The sequence below is a fragment of the Procambarus clarkii genome, chromosome 56, assembly GCF_040958095.1.
Source record: "Procambarus clarkii isolate CNS0578487 chromosome 56, FALCON_Pclarkii_2.0, whole genome shotgun sequence".
NCBI classification, from domain to species: domain Eukaryota; kingdom Metazoa; phylum Arthropoda; class Malacostraca; order Decapoda; family Cambaridae; genus Procambarus; species Procambarus clarkii.
Window position 1 is genome coordinate 559,859 of NC_091205.1, and position 16,903 is coordinate 576,761.

Consider the following 16,903-nt stretch of genomic DNA (forward strand, 5'->3'; position numbering starts at 1 on the left):
TTGGAAGAGGTCAGGATAAGGATTTGGAATGGGACGGGGAATTAATGGTGCCCAACCACATGGACGGTAGGGGATTGAACGACGACCTGCATGAAGCGAAACCGTCGCTCTACCGTCCAGCCCAACTTGTTGGCCACAATAGTTAATGAGAAAATCAAGACAATAGTGAGAATGACCAGATAATAGTTGTTTAAATCATCATGTGATGATAACCGCATTCGTACCATGAAATGAAAGCAGGATTTTTTCATCAGTCAGGTAAACTCCATTATATCCATATTTGTATCATTCAGGTAAAACCCAGACAATATTTTTTTACATCTCCATAGGATGATACCCTCATTATCCTGTGAAACAACAATTTGCGATCCTTGCTGCCAAAGGGTTGAAGCCTCTGCTGTCAACAGAAAAAACAATAAATTTCAGGCTATGCATACCAAATCACCCGTATGAATAAGAATAGCTTGAGTACAATTTTTCCATTATATTTCTATACATAGTGCTGGTCGTTAAATGAGAAATCCTGAAAATCAGTTCGAAGGACTAAGCCTTCTAGCTTTCCTGAGGTATTTATGTATTGTTTAACATAAGAGGTGTACATCCCTAGAACCCAGGATAGAGTAAATAGATTGTCCCCTACACAGTGCTACATCACGTAAGCGACTGGCAATCCTTGCTGCCACTATAACCAATCTGATTCTCGAGACTGCCTGTTGTATATCTAAATTTCAAACTCACAATGAAATCCCAATAGCTTCATGTGTCTATGACAAAATATCAAAGCAATATGGTGGGATCGAACTTGCATCTTTAATCTTACCAGAATCACACGATTCCTACTTAACCAAAATAAGCACAAAAGTATCACAATCAGAATTCCAAATAAAGAAAATATTTGAAACTTCAATAGAACTTCAGCATCTTATACTTTGAGCTCATCGTGGTCAAGTGAACACTGTATATTTCTGTGAAGACCAAACACGCAAGTTCGAACCAACAATACTGCCCCAATATATTCCCATGTGAATTTTCATACGAATCCTTTCGGATGAATTTATATTTATATTTTCAATGCGTTGATATCATGCACCAGTTATGTTGGGGCGGCCATACACGAGCACCCACACGGTGATGGTGGCAGCCTCCCCAGCGGCTGAGGTAAGATAATAAGTGGAGAGAGAGAGAGTCACTGCTCCTTCCCACATTTCCCTTACAAAAATACAAAACAAGTTGGTGTGTGTTGTGTGAGACCTGAGCCATTAGAGACGTCACTGTGGGAGGAAGACTGGCAGCCCACACACAATTTAATGGATCTTCCCAGAAAACTCTGGTCATCCTCCTCTGTGGGTTTTCTTGAAGTTTTCTGCCCTGTGACTGTAATTGTAAGAGGGAGGGGGGGGGGAGGGAGAAGGAGGTGGGGGAAGGGAGAAGGAAGGAAGGAAGGAAGGAAGGAAGGAAGGAAGGAAGGAAGGAAGGAAGGAAGGAAGGAAGGAAGGAAGGAAGGAAGGAAGGAAGGAAGGAGGTAGATGTAAGACGGAGACAAGAAACTGAGGTAGAGAAGGTAGACGAGGGATAGGTGTGAAACTGGATGGGAGAGAAGTATCGAGAGGTGTTGGAGGCAGGAGAGGGAAGGGAAGAGAGTTATCAGGGGAAGGCGTCAAGCTATTACTTCTACTATAAAGCACATGGAAGGGGTCAGGATAAGGATTTGGGATGGGACGGGGGGTGGGAAGGACTGATGCCCAACCACTTGGACGGTCGGGGATTGAACGCCGATCTGCATGAAACGAGACCGTAGTTCTACCGTCCAGTTGAATTTATTAGGCGAAAATAGTTATATTACATATTACACATATTGAATTCAAAATGTTTAGTTCATATGCCACGCAAGTCATGGCGTGCTGAGGCTGCCACACAAGCTTCCCTTGGGTGTTCCGGCGCTGCGTCTCAACTACCAGAACCAGAACTTGCATCTGTACCTATATGAGACATCTATGTACGGAAATTGACTTTAGCAAATTATATATCTTCTCATGTTTTCACCATTCACAAAAAATACACCTTCGCTCTATCCATGGTTCTCACCCCTGCAGCGTATATATATGCATGAGTGTGAAGGAGATTTAACGTGTGTGTGTGGCGAACGTTATCTCTCAAACGAGTCAAGACACATTATGGTGGTAGGGAGCAGCCGTTCAGATAATGTGAGCCTTGCTGTGTCGTCCATTCAGGTGATGAATGGAGATGGAGATGACAAGTGCCTCTCCTCCAGCCCTCGCCTTGCAGTCTTGGCATAACCATATGAGCTTCATAGCGTGAAGCAGCTTCGCTTGGGTCTGGTTATCTGATGAGGCTTCACTTTCTTAGGGTGAGAGGGAGGCTGGAGCCCAGCCGGATGCAGCTACCATTGGCCAGAAAGCCTGCTATGGTGCTCCCATAGTGGGTTACTATGTATCTCTTACGTACGTGTGTTCCTATGATCTTACCTAGTAGTGAGAGGAAGGTGTTGACTGAGCGAGGCGGTAATTCCTGGTTATGTGCGATCGACTCTTTTATAACATCATAAATGTAAGTGTTTAAATAATTAAAATGTTAAGTGTTTCAAAATCTTAACATCTAAAATTACTAAAGATAATAAAAACAATTAATCATGAAAGCAATAGTAGTAATAATAAAAAATATTAAAATAATAATAATGGAAACAATAACAATCATTACAATTTTGTTAATAATGATAATCATAATTAATATATAATTTTAATGTCACTCGTTAACTTTTTAATATGTTTTATACATGGCTTGTAAAATCTCTTGTATGTCTGGCCCGCTCATTAACACCTCGCTAACTTCCATCATTCCTGGCGGAGTTTGGCAACATCTCTCCTCACCAACGTTTCCCTCACCCAAAGTTTGCTAACTTTGACAAATACTTCAAAAGCCTCTCGCTTATCTAACGGAAATTTCCATAACTTTTGTTTCTGTTTTGTAAAATCGTTACCAGCTCGTTGACAATTCGTTAACTAATTTTTGGGCATCTGTCACTCAGACTCTTTTGCTCGCGTCTCTGATAGTCCCTGAAGTTCTGGCTCCATTAATTAAGACAGATAGTTCACATTGATAACACCTCGTTTTATCTAACACCTCGTTATCTCTAACAGCTCGTTATCCCTAACACCTCGTTATCTCTAACAGCTCGTTATCTCTAACACCTCGTTATCTATAACTCCTCGTTATCTCTAACACCTTGTTATCCCTAACACCTCGTTATCTTAAACACCTCGTTATCTCTAACACCTCGTAAACCCGTAACACCTCGCTATCTCTACCACCTCATTATCTCTAATACCTCGTTATTTCCAACTCCTCGTTATCCCTAACACCTCGTTATCTCCACTACCTTGTTATCTCTAACACCTCGTTATCTCCAACACCTCGTTATCTATAACACGTCGTTGTCTCTAACACCTCGTAATATCTAACACCTCATTATCTTTAACACTTCGTTATCTCTAACACCTCGTTATCTCCAACAGCTCGTTATCTCTAACACCTCATCATCTCTAACACCTCGTAATCTCCAACAACTCGTTATCCCTAAAACCTCGTTATCTCTAACACTTCGTTATCTTTAACACCTCGTTATCTCTAACACCTCGTTATATCCAACAGCTCGTTATCCCTAAAAACTCGTTATCTCTAACACTTCGTTATCTCCAACACTTCGTTATCCTTACCACCTCGTTATCTCTAACACCTCGTTATCTCTAACACCTCGTAATCTCTAGCACCTCGTTATCTCAAACACTTTGTTATCCCTAACGCCTCGTTATCTATGCCACCTTGTTATCTCTACCACCTCGTTATTTCTAACATATCGTTATCAATAACACCTCGTTACCTCTAACACCTCGTTATCCCTAACACCTCGTTATCTCTAACACCTCGTTATCCCAAACATTTCCTTAACTCTAACTCCTTGTTACCCCTAACACCTCGTTATCTCTAACACCTCGTTATCTCTTACACCTCGTTATCTCTAACACCTCGTTTTCTCTAACACTTAGTTATCTCTAGCACCTCGTTATCTCTAACACCTCGTTATCTCCAACACCTCTTTATCTCTAACACCTCGTCATCTCTTACACCTAATTATCTTCAACACCTCGTTATTTCTAACACCTCGTTATCTCTAACACCTCGTTATCTTTACCACCTCGTTATCTCTAACACCTCCTTATCCCTAACACCTCGTTATCTCTAACACCTCGTTATCTGAAACACCTCGTTATCTCCACCACCTCGTTATTTATAACACTTTGTTATCTCTAACACCTCGTTGTCTCAAACACCTCGTTATCTCTAACACTTAGTTATCTCTATCACTTTGCTATCTCTGACACCTCGTTATCTCTAACACCTCGTTATCTCCAAAACCTCGTTATCTATAGCACTTCGTTATCTATAACACCTCGTTATCTCTAACACTTCGTTATCTCTAACACCTCGTTATCTCTAACATTTCGTTACCTCAAGCACCTCGTTATCTCTAACACCTCGTTATCTCTTACACCTCATTATCTCTAACACTTCGTTATCTCTAACACCTCGTTATCTCTAACACCTCGTTATCTCCAACACCTCGTTATCTATAACACTTCGTTATCTCTAACACCTCGTTATCTTTACCTGCTCGTTATCTCTAACACCTCGTTATCTCTAACACTTCGTTATCTCTAACACCTCGTTATTTCTAAAACCTCGTTATCTCTTACACCTCGTTATCTCTTACACCTCGTTATCTCTAACACTTCGTTATTTCTAACACCTCGTTATCTCTAACACCTCGTTATATCTAACACCTCGTTATCTCTATTACCTCGTTATCTTTAACACTTCGTTATCACTAACACCTCGTTATCTTTAACACCTCGTTATCTCTTACACCTCACTATCTTCAACACCTCGTTATCTCTAACACATAGTTTTCTCTTACGCCTAGTTATCCCTAACACCTCGTTATCTAAAACACCTTGTTATCTCTAACACCTCATTATCCTGTAACACCTCGTTACCTCTAAAACCTCATTATGTCTAACACCTTGTTATCTTCAACACCTCGTTATCTCTAACACTTCGTTATCCCGTAACAGTTCGTTATTTCCAACTCCTCGTTATCCCTAACACCTCGTTATCTCCAACATCTCATCATCTCTAACACCTCGTTATCTATAACACCTCGTTATCTCTAACACTTCGTTATCTCCAACACTTCGTTATGCCTAACACCTCGTTATCTCAAACATTTCATTAACTCTAACTCCTCGTTATCTCTAACACCTCGTTATCTCCAACACCTCATTATCTCTAACACCTAGTTATCTCTTACACCTCGTTATCTCTAACACTTCGTTATCTCTAACACCTCGTTATCTCCAACACCTCGTTATCTATGACACTTCATTATCTATAACACCTCGTTATCTCTAACACCTCGTTATCTCTAACACCTCGTTATCTCTTACACCTCATTATCTCTAACACTTCGTTATCTCTAACACCTCGTTATCTCTATCACCTCGTTATCTCCAACACCTCGTTATCTATACCACTTCGTTGTCACTAACACCTCGTTATCTCTACCAGCTCGTTATCTCTAACACCTCGTTATCTCTAACACTTCATTATCTCTAACACCTCGTTACCTCTAACACTTCGTTATCTCTAACACCTCGTTACCTATAACATTTCCTTATCTCTAACACCTCGTTATCTCTAACACCTCGTTATCTCTAACACCTCGTTATCTCTTGCAACTCATTAACTCTTACACCTCGTTACCTCCTACACCTCGTTATCTTCAACACCTCGTTATCCCTAACATCTCGTTATCTCTAACACCTCGTTATCTTTAACACCTCGTTATCTCTAACACCTCCTTATCCCTAACACCTCGTTATCTCTAACACCTCGTTATCTGAAACACCTCGTTATCTCCACCACCTAGTTATTTATAACACTTTGTTATCTCTAACACCTCGTTATCTCAAACACCTCGTTATCTCTAACACTTCATTATCTCTAACACTTTGCTATCTCTAACACCTCGTTATCTCTAACACCTCGTTATCTCCAACACCTCGTTATCTTAAACATTTCGTTATCTCTAACACCCCGTTATCTCTAACACCTCGTTATCCCTAACACCTCGTTATCTCTAACACCTCGTTGTCTCTAACACCTCGTTATCTCTAACACCTCGTTATCTCTAACACCTCGTTAACTCCAACACCTCGTTATCCCTAACACTTCTTTGTTTCCAACACCTCGTTATCTCTAACACCTCGTTATCTCCAAAACCTCTTTATCTCTAACACGTCGTTAACTCCAACACCTCGTTATCCCTAACACTTCGTTATCTCTAACACCTCTATCTCTAACGCCTCGTTTTCTCCCACACCTCGTTATCTGTAACCCCTCGTTATGTCCAGCACCTCACTATCTTTAACACCTCGTTATCTCTTACACCTCGTTATCTCTAACACGTCATTGTCTCTTACACCTCCTTATCCCTAACACCTCTATTTCTCTAACACTTTGCTATCTCTAACACCTCATAATCTCAAACACCTCGCTATCTCTACCACCTCGTTATCCCTAACACCTCGTTATCTCTAACACCTCGTTATCTCTAACACTTAGTTATCTCTAACACCTCGTTATCTCTAATTCTATTGAAAGCTCTGAGATTCAGAAGAGGGTTAAACAAGACAAGACAGTTAAGCATCAAGCAGGAGACAGTGGCGAGAAGCTTCGTCTTCACCAGCCTCACCACTTCCCTCACAGTTGAACTATTCATGGAATATTCAAATTTTACGGCTTTTGAAATCTGTTGTGTATAAATACTATATTACGACTTGGTAAGGAATATTGCAAAGTGATAAGAGCGTATAGAACCATTATTTGCATGTGCTTGTGTGTGTGTGTACTCACCTAATTGTGCTTCTGGGGGTTGAGCTTTGAATCTTTAGTCCCGCCTCTCAACTGTCAATCAACTGGTGTACAGATTCCTGAGCCTACTGGGCTCTATCATATCTACATTTAAAACTGTGTATGGAGTCAGCCTCCTCCACATTACTGCCTAATATATTTCATCCGTTAACTACTTTGACACTGAAAAAGTTCGTTCTAATGCCCCTGTGGCTCATGTGGGTACTCAGTTTCCACCTGTGTCCCCTTGTTCGCGTCCCACCAGTGTTGAATAGTTTATCATTCTTTACCCAGTTGATTTCTCTGAGGATTTTGTAGGTTGTGATCATGTCTCCCCTTACTCCTCTGTCTTCCAGTGTCGTAAGGTGCATTTCCTGCAGCCTTTCCTCGTAACGCATGCCTCTTAGTTCTGGGAATAGTCTAGTGGCATACTTTTGGACTTTTTCCAGCTTCGTCTTGTGCTTGACAAGGTACGGGCTCCATGCTGGGGCCGCATACTCCAGGATTGGTCTTACATATGATGTGTACAAGATTCTGAATGATTCCTTACACAGGTTCCAGAACGCTGTTCTGATGTTAGCCAGCCTCGCATATGCCGCAGACGTTATTCTTTTTATGTGGGCTTCAGGAGACAGGTAGGTATGATATCAACTCTTAGATCTTTCTCTCTGTCCGTTTCATTAAGTAATTAATCCCCTATTCTTTATCCTGTGTCTGGCCTCCTGTTTCCACTGCCTAGTTTCATTACTTTGCATTTACTTGGGTTGAACTTCAACAGCCATTTGTTGGACCATTCACTCAGTCTGTCTAGGTCATCTTGTAGCCTCTTACTATCATCCTGCTTCAATCCTCCTCATAATTTTTGCATCATCGGCAAACATTGAGAGAAACGATTCTATACCCTCTGGGAGATCATTTACATATATCAGAAACAGTATAGGTCCAAGGACTGACCCCTGCGGGACTCCACTCGTAACGTCTCGCCAATCTGAGACCTAACCGTCACACTGACTCGTTGTCTCCTGTTGCTTAGGTACTCCTTTATCCAATGGAGTACCTTCCCTTTCACTACAGCCTGCATCTCCAGCTTTTTTACTGGTTCCTCTTGTGTGGTACTGTATCAAAGGCTTTCTGACAATCCAAAAATATGCAGTCTGCCCCCCCTTCGCTTTCTTGCCTTATTTTTGTTGCCTGGTCATAGAATTCAAGTAACCCTGTGAGGCAGCACCTGCCATCCCTGAACCCATGCTGATGCTGAGTTACAAAGTTCTTTCGCTCCAGATGCTCCACTAGCTTTCTTCGCACAATCTTCTCCATCAGCTTGCATGGTATGCAGGTTAGGGACACTGGCCTGTAGTTCAGTGCCTCCTGTCTGTCCCCATTCTTGTATATTGGGACTACGTTAGCTGCTTTCCAAATTTCTGGTAGTTCCCCTGTTGCCAGTGATTTGATATACACTATGGGAAGTAGTAGGCACAGTTCTTCTGCTCCTTCCTTTAGTATCCAAGGGGAGATTCCATCTGGGCCTATAGCCTTTGTCACATCCATCTCTAGTAAACACTTCCTTACTTCCCCGCTGGTAATCTCAAACTCTTCCAGTGGTTCCTGGTTAGCTATTCCCTCTCTTATCTCTGGAATTTCTCCTTGCTCTACAGTGAAGACCTCCTGGAATTTCTTATTCAGTTCCTCACACACTTCCTTGTCGTTTGTAGTAAATCCTTCAGCCCCTATCCTTAATTTCATAACCTGTTCCTTTACTGTTGTGGCTATGCAGCAATTTAGGCTGAGTCTTTGCCTTGCTTGTGATGTCACTTTCGTATTGTCTTTCTGCCTCTCTTCTCATCCTGACCAATTCATTCCTGGCATTCTGTTATCTTTCTCTGCTCTCCAGTGACCTGTTATTCCTATAGTTTCTCCATGCCCTTTTACTATGCTGCTTAGCTAGCCTACATCTCTGATTAAACCATGGGTTTCTCATCTTCATTTCTCTGTTTTCCTCTTGGACTGGGACAAACTTGTTTGCTGCGTCCTTGCACTTCTGCGTGATGTAGTCCATCATATCTTGGGACGTCATTCCCCTGAGCTCTGTTTCCCATGCTATATCTGTTAGAAATTTTCTTATCTCCTCATAGTTTCCCTTTCGGTAAGCTAACCTTTTGGTTTCGGTATCCCTCCTCCAATTCAATAACCCTTCTTCAATCAGGTACTCAAACACCACTACACTGTGGTCGCTCATTCCTACTGGGTTCTCAAAAACGATTTCTCTTATGTCGGAGTCGTTCAGAGTAAGGACTTGGTCGAGTCTGGCTGGTTCGTCATTTCCTCTCATCCTTGTGGGTTCTCTGACATGCTGGGTTAAAAAGGTTCTAGTCACCACATCCAATAGTTTGGCTCTCCACGTATCCTCGCCTCCATGCGGTTCCTTGTTCTCCCAGTCAATCCTTCCGTGATTGAAGTCCCTCATGATGAGCAGGTGGGATCTATTTCTGCAGGCAGCAGAGGCTGCCCTCTCAATTATAGTGTTAACTGCCATGTTGTTGTTTTCATACACTTGACTGGGTCTTCTGTCATTTGGTGGAGGGTTGTATATTACTGCTACTACTATTCTTGGTCCTCCCATTGTCATGGTGCCTGCTATGTAGTCTCTGAACCCCTCACAGCCTGGGATAGCCATCTCCTTAAAACTCCATTCCTTTCTCATGAGTAGGGCCACTCTGCCTCCTCCCCTACCTTCTCTCTTTTTCCTTATTACTGTGTACTCCTGAGGAAACATGGCATTCGTTATGATTCCAGGGAGTTTTGTTTCAGTGAGTCCGATTACATCTGGGTTCACTTCTTGTGCCCTTTCCCTTAGTTCACTTGTCTTGCTTGTGATCCCATCTATGTTTGAGTACATCACCCTGAAACTGACTCTCTTCTGCTTCTCCTCTGGGGGGACCTGTGGAATCTGGGGTGAGTGGAAGCTGGGAGGATCTGGTACGGGGAGACTGGTGGAGGAGGGAGGGCTTGGGGGGTGGGGGAGAGGGGGAGGATATTGGGGTGAGAGGGGGAGGGTATGGGGCATGGGTAAGAAGGGAAGGGTAAGGGGGGAGAGTGAGAGGGGGAGGGTTGTGGAGGAGAGTGAGAGGGGGAGGGTTGGGGGAGCATCGGGGGAGGAAAGGCTTTGGCATCACCCTGAAACTGACTCTCTTCTGCTTCTCCTCTGGGGGGACCTGTGGAATCTGGGGTGAGTGGAAGCTGGGAGGATCTGGTACGGGGAGACTGGTGGAGGGGGGAGGGCTTGGGGGGCGAGGGGGGAAAAAGAAGGCTGAGGTGGGTGAGGAAGAGGGGAGGGTTTAGGGGAATGGTGGAGAGGGGAAGACTTAGGTGGAGTGGGGGAGAGTGGGGGGCGGGGGAGAACGGAGGGCTTAGGGGTGGGAGAGACGGGAGGGCATGTGGGAGAAGGGAGGGCTTGGGGGATGGGGGAGAAGGGAGGTCTTGGGGAGAGGGGAGAGTGGGAGGAGGGGGATGAGTGGTTGGAGTGGGGTGGGAGGGAGGAGGGTGCTCTTGGTGGCTACTTAGTGGGGGGCTGACAGGGGATGGGGCAGGTAGGGTGTCTGTTGGGTAGAATGTGGGGGTGGTGCCCCACTCCCTGTGGCTGTTGCAGTGTTTGAGGAGGGTTCCACACTCCCCTCTGGGATTGTAAGGTTCTGGGTTGTTCTCTGATTCCTCTCTCTCTCTCCCTGCGCTCCTTCCTTGCGTCTGCTGCCTGCTTTCTCTCTTCCCTTGTGATATCTCTCTGCAGGAATACTTTTTTGAACTTCTGTACATTTGCTAGACGGCTCTTCCTTTCTAACAGTTCCTCTTTCATGATTTCGCTCATGAATACCACCTTTATCATTCGGTCTCTGTCCTTGTTGTACTTTCCAAGACTGAAAACCTTTGGGTGTGTGTGTGTGTGTGTGTGTGTGTGTGTGTGTGTGTGTGTGTGTGTGTGTGTGTGTGTGTGTGTGTGTGTGTGTGTGTGTGTGTGTGTGTGTGTGTGTGTGTACTCACCTATTTGTGCTTGCAGGGGTCAAGCTTTGGCTCTTTGGTCCCGCCTCTCAACTGTCAATCAACTGGTGTACAGGTTCCTGAGCCTACTGGGCTCTATCATATCTACATTTAAAACTGTGTATGAGTCAGCCTCCACCACATCACTGCCTAATGCATTCCATCCGTTAACTACTCTGACACTGAAAAAGTTCCTTCTAACGTACCTGTGGCTCATGTGGGTACCCAGTTTCCACCTGTGTCCCCTTGTTCGCGTCCCACAAGTGTTGAATAGTTTATCCTTGTTTACCCGGTCGATTTCCCTGAGGATTTTGTAGGTTGTGATCATGTCTCCCCGTAACTCTTCTGCCTTCCAGTGTCGTAAGGTGCATTTCCCGCAGCCTTTCCTTGTAACTCATGCCTCTTAGTTCTGGGACTAGTCTAGCAACATACCTTTGGACTTCCTTTGTGTGGAGCTTCGTCTTGTGCTTGACAATGTACGGGCTCCATGTTGGGGCCGCATATTCCAGGATTGGTCTTACATATGTGGTGTACGAGATTTCTGAATGATTCAGTGTGTGTGTGTGTGTGTACTCTCCTAATTGTGGTTGCGAGGGTTGAGCTCTGGCTCTTTGGTCCCGCCTCTCGACCGTCAATCTACTGGTGTACAGATTCCTGAGCCTCTCGAACTCTATCATATTTATATTTAAAACTGTGTATGGAGTCAGACTCCACCAAATCACTTCCTAGTGCATTTCATTTAATAACTCCTCTGACACTGAAAAAGTTCTTTCGAATATCTCTGTGGCCCATTTTGGGTACTCTGCTTCCACCTGTGTCCCATTGTGCGTGTACCACCCACGTTAAATATTACATACTTGTCTACCTTGTCAATTCCCCTGAGAATTTTGTATATGGTGATCACGTCTCCCCGGGCTCTTCTGTCTTCCGGCGACGTGAGATGCAGTTCCCTCAGTCTTTCCTCGCAACTCATGCCTCTTAGTTCTGGAACTAGCCTAGTGGCATACCTCTGAACTTTTTTCCAGCTTCCTCTTGTGCTTGGCAAGGTACGGGCTCCATGCTGGGTCGTATGCTTTACATATGTGATTGTTACGGACTCGTCGCCCTTGTCAGGGGGTAGAGTGGCAGTTCCAGCACCATCTACGAATCCGTACCCAAACTGCCCGGGAATCGTACGGATTATGGACAATGCCATCTGGAGGTGGCTATCTAAAACCTGTAAATGGTTAAAGATTCCTGCCTTGGTCAGCCAGAGGGGTCGTTGTGAGTGACCTCTGATGAGGTGACGCGTCAAGACCAGCGCCACCTAGTGTGTGCTACAGAGCACAAAGTCAACTCCTAGTTTCACCAGTACCGGCAAAGTCATTGATGACGTTTTTGTGTCCACAGAAGTGACGTCTGTGGGCAGCGATAATAGGCAGTTCATCTTTGGCAGTCCAGAGTCTCCCTGCAGGGTCCTGGAAACGATCAAGTAAGCCGCCGCCGATGAAGCAGTGTGGTAGCTGCAAGTGCTTAAGTTTTGAAAAGGATCGGCGTACCTTTGGGACTGGCTTAGGGGAGAGACTGACGACAGGGCTAGCTAGCTAGCTAGTCGCTTGAGACTGCTGTCAGGGGACCGCTACCCCTGTATTGGTTTGTGACCCCGCTCAGCGTGTGGCTGAGGTACTCTGCCAGCGAGTAGCTGGAGAGCGGTCGTGGGGGTACAGGCACCTCATGACACTGCCAGTGGGGCTGGCCCACGTATAGGTGAACTCGCCGCTGTTCTTCCCAGTAAGGTTGGATACGCTACTGGACAGTGAAGAAATACTGGGGATTGATGAACTCTGCACGTGAGCACGTTTGATATCTTGAGCGAAAGGATTGTACATAGGTGTAGTAATAGCCAATCTGTTCTTTATGTATTATTTATGGTGACAGTGTACATATATATACTTAACGGTGGCGGAAAGATATTTAATACATTGGCCTAAGGAACAGTGTTTTGTTCATCCCCTCCTACTTTTTTTGCACTACATAGCCACTTTCTTGAAAGCGTACTACCGACTTGGGGTCGGATACTATCATTTTGGTTTTAAAATGAAAGAACCCGGTTGCGACCCATAGTGGCCGTAACAGTGATATACAAGGTTCTTAACGATTCCTTGCACATGTTTCTGAATTCAGTTCTGATGTTATTCAGCCTCGCATACGCCGCCGATGTTATTCTTTTGACGTGGGCTTCAGGAGACAGGTTTGGTGTGATATCAACTCCTACATCTTTCTCTCTGTCCGTTTCGTGAAGGACTTCATCTTCCATTTGGTATCCAGTGGCTTGCCTAATTCTTCCTCCCCCTAGTTTCATTATCTAGCAATTACTTGGGTTGAACTTTAGTAGCCATTTGTTGGACCATTCATTCAGTTTATCTAGGTCATCTTGTAGCCTCCTTCTATCTTCCTCTGTCTTAACCCTCCTCATAATCTTTGCATCATCAGCAAACATTGAGAGGAACGAGTCTATTCCCTCTCGGAGATCATTTACATATATCAGGAGCAGTATAGGTCCAAGGACTGAACCCTGAATTACTCCACTGGGGACGTCACGCCCCACCGAGACCTCACCCCCTCACAGTGACTCGCTGTCTTCTGTTGCTTAGGTACTCCCTTATCCTGTGGAGTACCTTCCCTGTCATCCTTACCTACATCTCCTGTTTGTGCACTAGTCTTATGAGGTACTGTGTCAAAGGCTTTCTGGCACTCAAAAAATATGCAGTATGCCCACCCTTCTCTTTCTTGCCTGATTTTTGTTACCTGGTCGAAGAATTCAATCAATCCTGTGAGACATGATCTGGCATCCTTGAGCCCATGTCGATGTTGTGATACAAAGTTTTTTCACTCCAGTGGAAGTGGACCAATGCACGCACAAGCTCGATACTTGATCTGACAAGTGATTGGAAGAAGATTGTGTTCTTGATAATCTACAATCCCTCACCAAACAGTAGAAGGCCCAGACAAGAATATGATGACAACAACAAGACATGTATAAATGAACTGCAGAGGGATTGCAACAACAGCTCACAGATTGAGAGCGAAACTGCTGATCATGGGGGACCTAGATCTCGGAGAGATCGATTGGAAATCATGAAATCCCCCAAGGTGGGGAAGAAACGTGGGGAGCAAAATTAATGGAAGTTATATTTGAATTTATTAACACAACTTGTACAGTAAGGCAAAAAGAAAAGAGGAGGGGATACACCAAGCCTATTAGACCTCATTTTCACCCAGAATGCAGAAAAATTACGAGTATTGAACATTAAGTACCACTAGGAGCAAGTGATAAGTGTCATAGTCATTGACTACATGATCGAGCTTAAAAATGTGACCACGGGACAAGAGGTCTGGATAAAGAGAGCAGACTATAGGAAAGGGGATTACAGAAGGATAAGAGAATATCTGGGACAAGTGCAGTGAGAAGAGGAACAAAGACATACAGGAAAAACAGATCAAGTTTATGATGGACCTAGTCAAGTGGAAATGCCAGGAGGCCGAAGAGAGTTTCATACCAACACTAAAGGAAAAAAGTTGAAGGGAGTATTTAAACCTAAGGTTTAATAGACAGTGCCAGGAAGCATAAATGAGGAGCAGGAGGGCGAGGAGAAAGTACAGATGACAATATGATTAACTGCAACAGAGCTAGGAATGATTACAATAACATAAGGAGAGAATCGGAAAGGAATTATGAAAACGATATTGTAATGAAAGTGAAAAAATAACTTAAATTACTTCATAGTCATTTAAGCAGGAAAAGGTCGGTGAACGACCAATTGACAAGACAAAGGAAAACAGTGGGGGCATATACAGAAAGTGACAAGGAAATCCAGGCCCTCAGCATGTCTCTGGCAAGGATCTATAATGAGTCGCTTACAAAGGGAGAGTTGCCAGGTTGCTAGAAGAAGGCAAATGTGGTACCAATTGTCAAGAAAGGAGATTGGAATGAGGTACTTAACTATAGACCAGTATCACTGACAAGCATCCCCTGTAAAGTACTTGAAAGAATAATCAGGTTAAGACTGGTTACACAACTAGATAACATTATATATGTAAACACACACTAACATAGTTTCAGAGAAAAGAATTCATGCCAAACAAACATTCTGGAATTCTATGATAAAGTAACAAAAATAAGGCAGGACAGGGAAGGTTGGGCAAACTGCATATTTCTGGACTGCCAAAAAGGAATTTGACACAATATCTCACAGGAGACTGCTATTCAAACTTGAGAGGCAGGCGAGAGAAAGCCGAAAAGCCCTAGCTTGGGAAAAGAATTACTTGACAGGAAGGAACTACAGAGTAACAGTCAGGGGGCGAGAAGTCGGACTGGCGAACCGTAAAGAGTGGAGTACCTCAAGGATATGTGCTGGGACCAGTTCTATTTCTAATATACGTGAAAGACGTGTCTGAAGGAGTCGAGTCTTATATGTCGATGTTCGCGGTAGAGGGTAAACTTACCCTGGGAGTAGACGGTAAACTTACCCTGGGTGTAGACGGTATACTTACCCTGGGTGTAGACGGTAAACTTACCCTGGGTGTAGACGGTAAACTTACCCTGGGTGTAGACGGTAAACTTACCCTGGGTGTAGACGGTAAACTTACCCTGGGTGTAGACGGTATACTTACCCTGGGTGTAGACGGTAAACTTACCCTGGGTGTAGACGGTAAACTTACCCTGGGTGTAGACGGTAAACTTACCCTGGGTGTAGACGGTAAACTCACCCTGGGTGTAGACGGTATACTTACCCTGGGTGTAGACGGTAAACTCACCCTGGGTGTAGACGGTAAACTCACCCTAGGTGTAGACGGTAAACTTACCCTGGGTGTAGACGGTAAACTTACCCTGGGTGTAGCCGGTAAACTCACCCTGGGTGTAGACGGTATACTTACCCGGGGTGTAGACGGTAAACTTACCCTGGGTGTAGACGGTAAACTTACCCTGGGTGTAGACGGTAAACTCACACTGGGTGTAGATGGTAAACTCACCCTGGGTGTAGACGGTAAACTTACCCCTGGGTGTAGACGGTAAACTTACCCCTGGGTGTAGACGGTAAACTTACTCTGGGTGTAGACGGTAAACTCACCCTAGGTGTAGACGGTAAACTCACCCTGGGTGTAGACGGTAAACTCACCCTGGGTGTAGATGGTAAACTCACTCTGGGTGTAGACGGTAAACTTACCCCTGGGTGTAGACGGTAAACTCACCCTGGGGTAGACGGTAAACTCACCCTGGGTGTAGACGGTAAACTCACCCTGGGTGTAGACGGTACTCACCTGGGTGTAGAGGGTAAACTCACCCTGGGTGTAGACGGTAAACTCACCCTGGGCGTAGACGGTAAACTTACCCTGGGTGTAGACGGTATACTCACCCTGGGTGTAGACGGTAAACTTGCAGGGGGCGGTCTGAGCACCGACGGTGTTCTGCGCCCAGCACCACACTTCAACACTCTCCTCCTCCACACGGGTCAGCGTATAGTGCCCAGTCAATCCCTCCTTCCGTCCAACGCTGTGTAGTCTCACAGGCTGACTCTCTGTGGTGGAAGAGGAAGCTGTGATGGGAAGGGAATGTGGGAGGGTTAAGGGTGCATGAGTACTGGTGGTGGGAGAGTGGCCGACACTCACAGTAAACACAGTATTGGTGGAGGGAGAGTGGCCGACACTCACAGTAAACACAGTACTGGTGGAGGGAGAGTGGCTGACACTCACAGTAAACACAGTACTGGTGGAGGGAGAGTGGCCGACACTCACAGTAAACACAGTATTGGTGGAGGGAGAGTGGCCGACACTCACAGTAAACACAGTACTGGTGGAGGGAGAGTGGCTGACACTCACAGTAAACACAGTATTGGTGGAGGGA

At 44.7% G+C, this 16,903-nt stretch overlaps 1 protein-coding gene across 1 annotated transcript in view; it reads right to left on the bottom strand.

The window, feature by feature from the left end:
* LOC123756273 (uncharacterized PE-PGRS family protein PE_PGRS10-like) overlaps positions 1–16,538 on the bottom strand; it is a 246,406-nt gene extending 229,868 nt beyond the window's left edge. Inside the window, exon 1 of the mRNA XM_069305676.1 lies at positions 16,416–16,538. The gene's annotated coding sequence lies outside the window, so the exon portion shown is untranslated. The remainder of the gene's footprint in view (positions 1–16,415) is intronic.
* Positions 16,539–16,903: the final 365 nt, after the last annotated feature.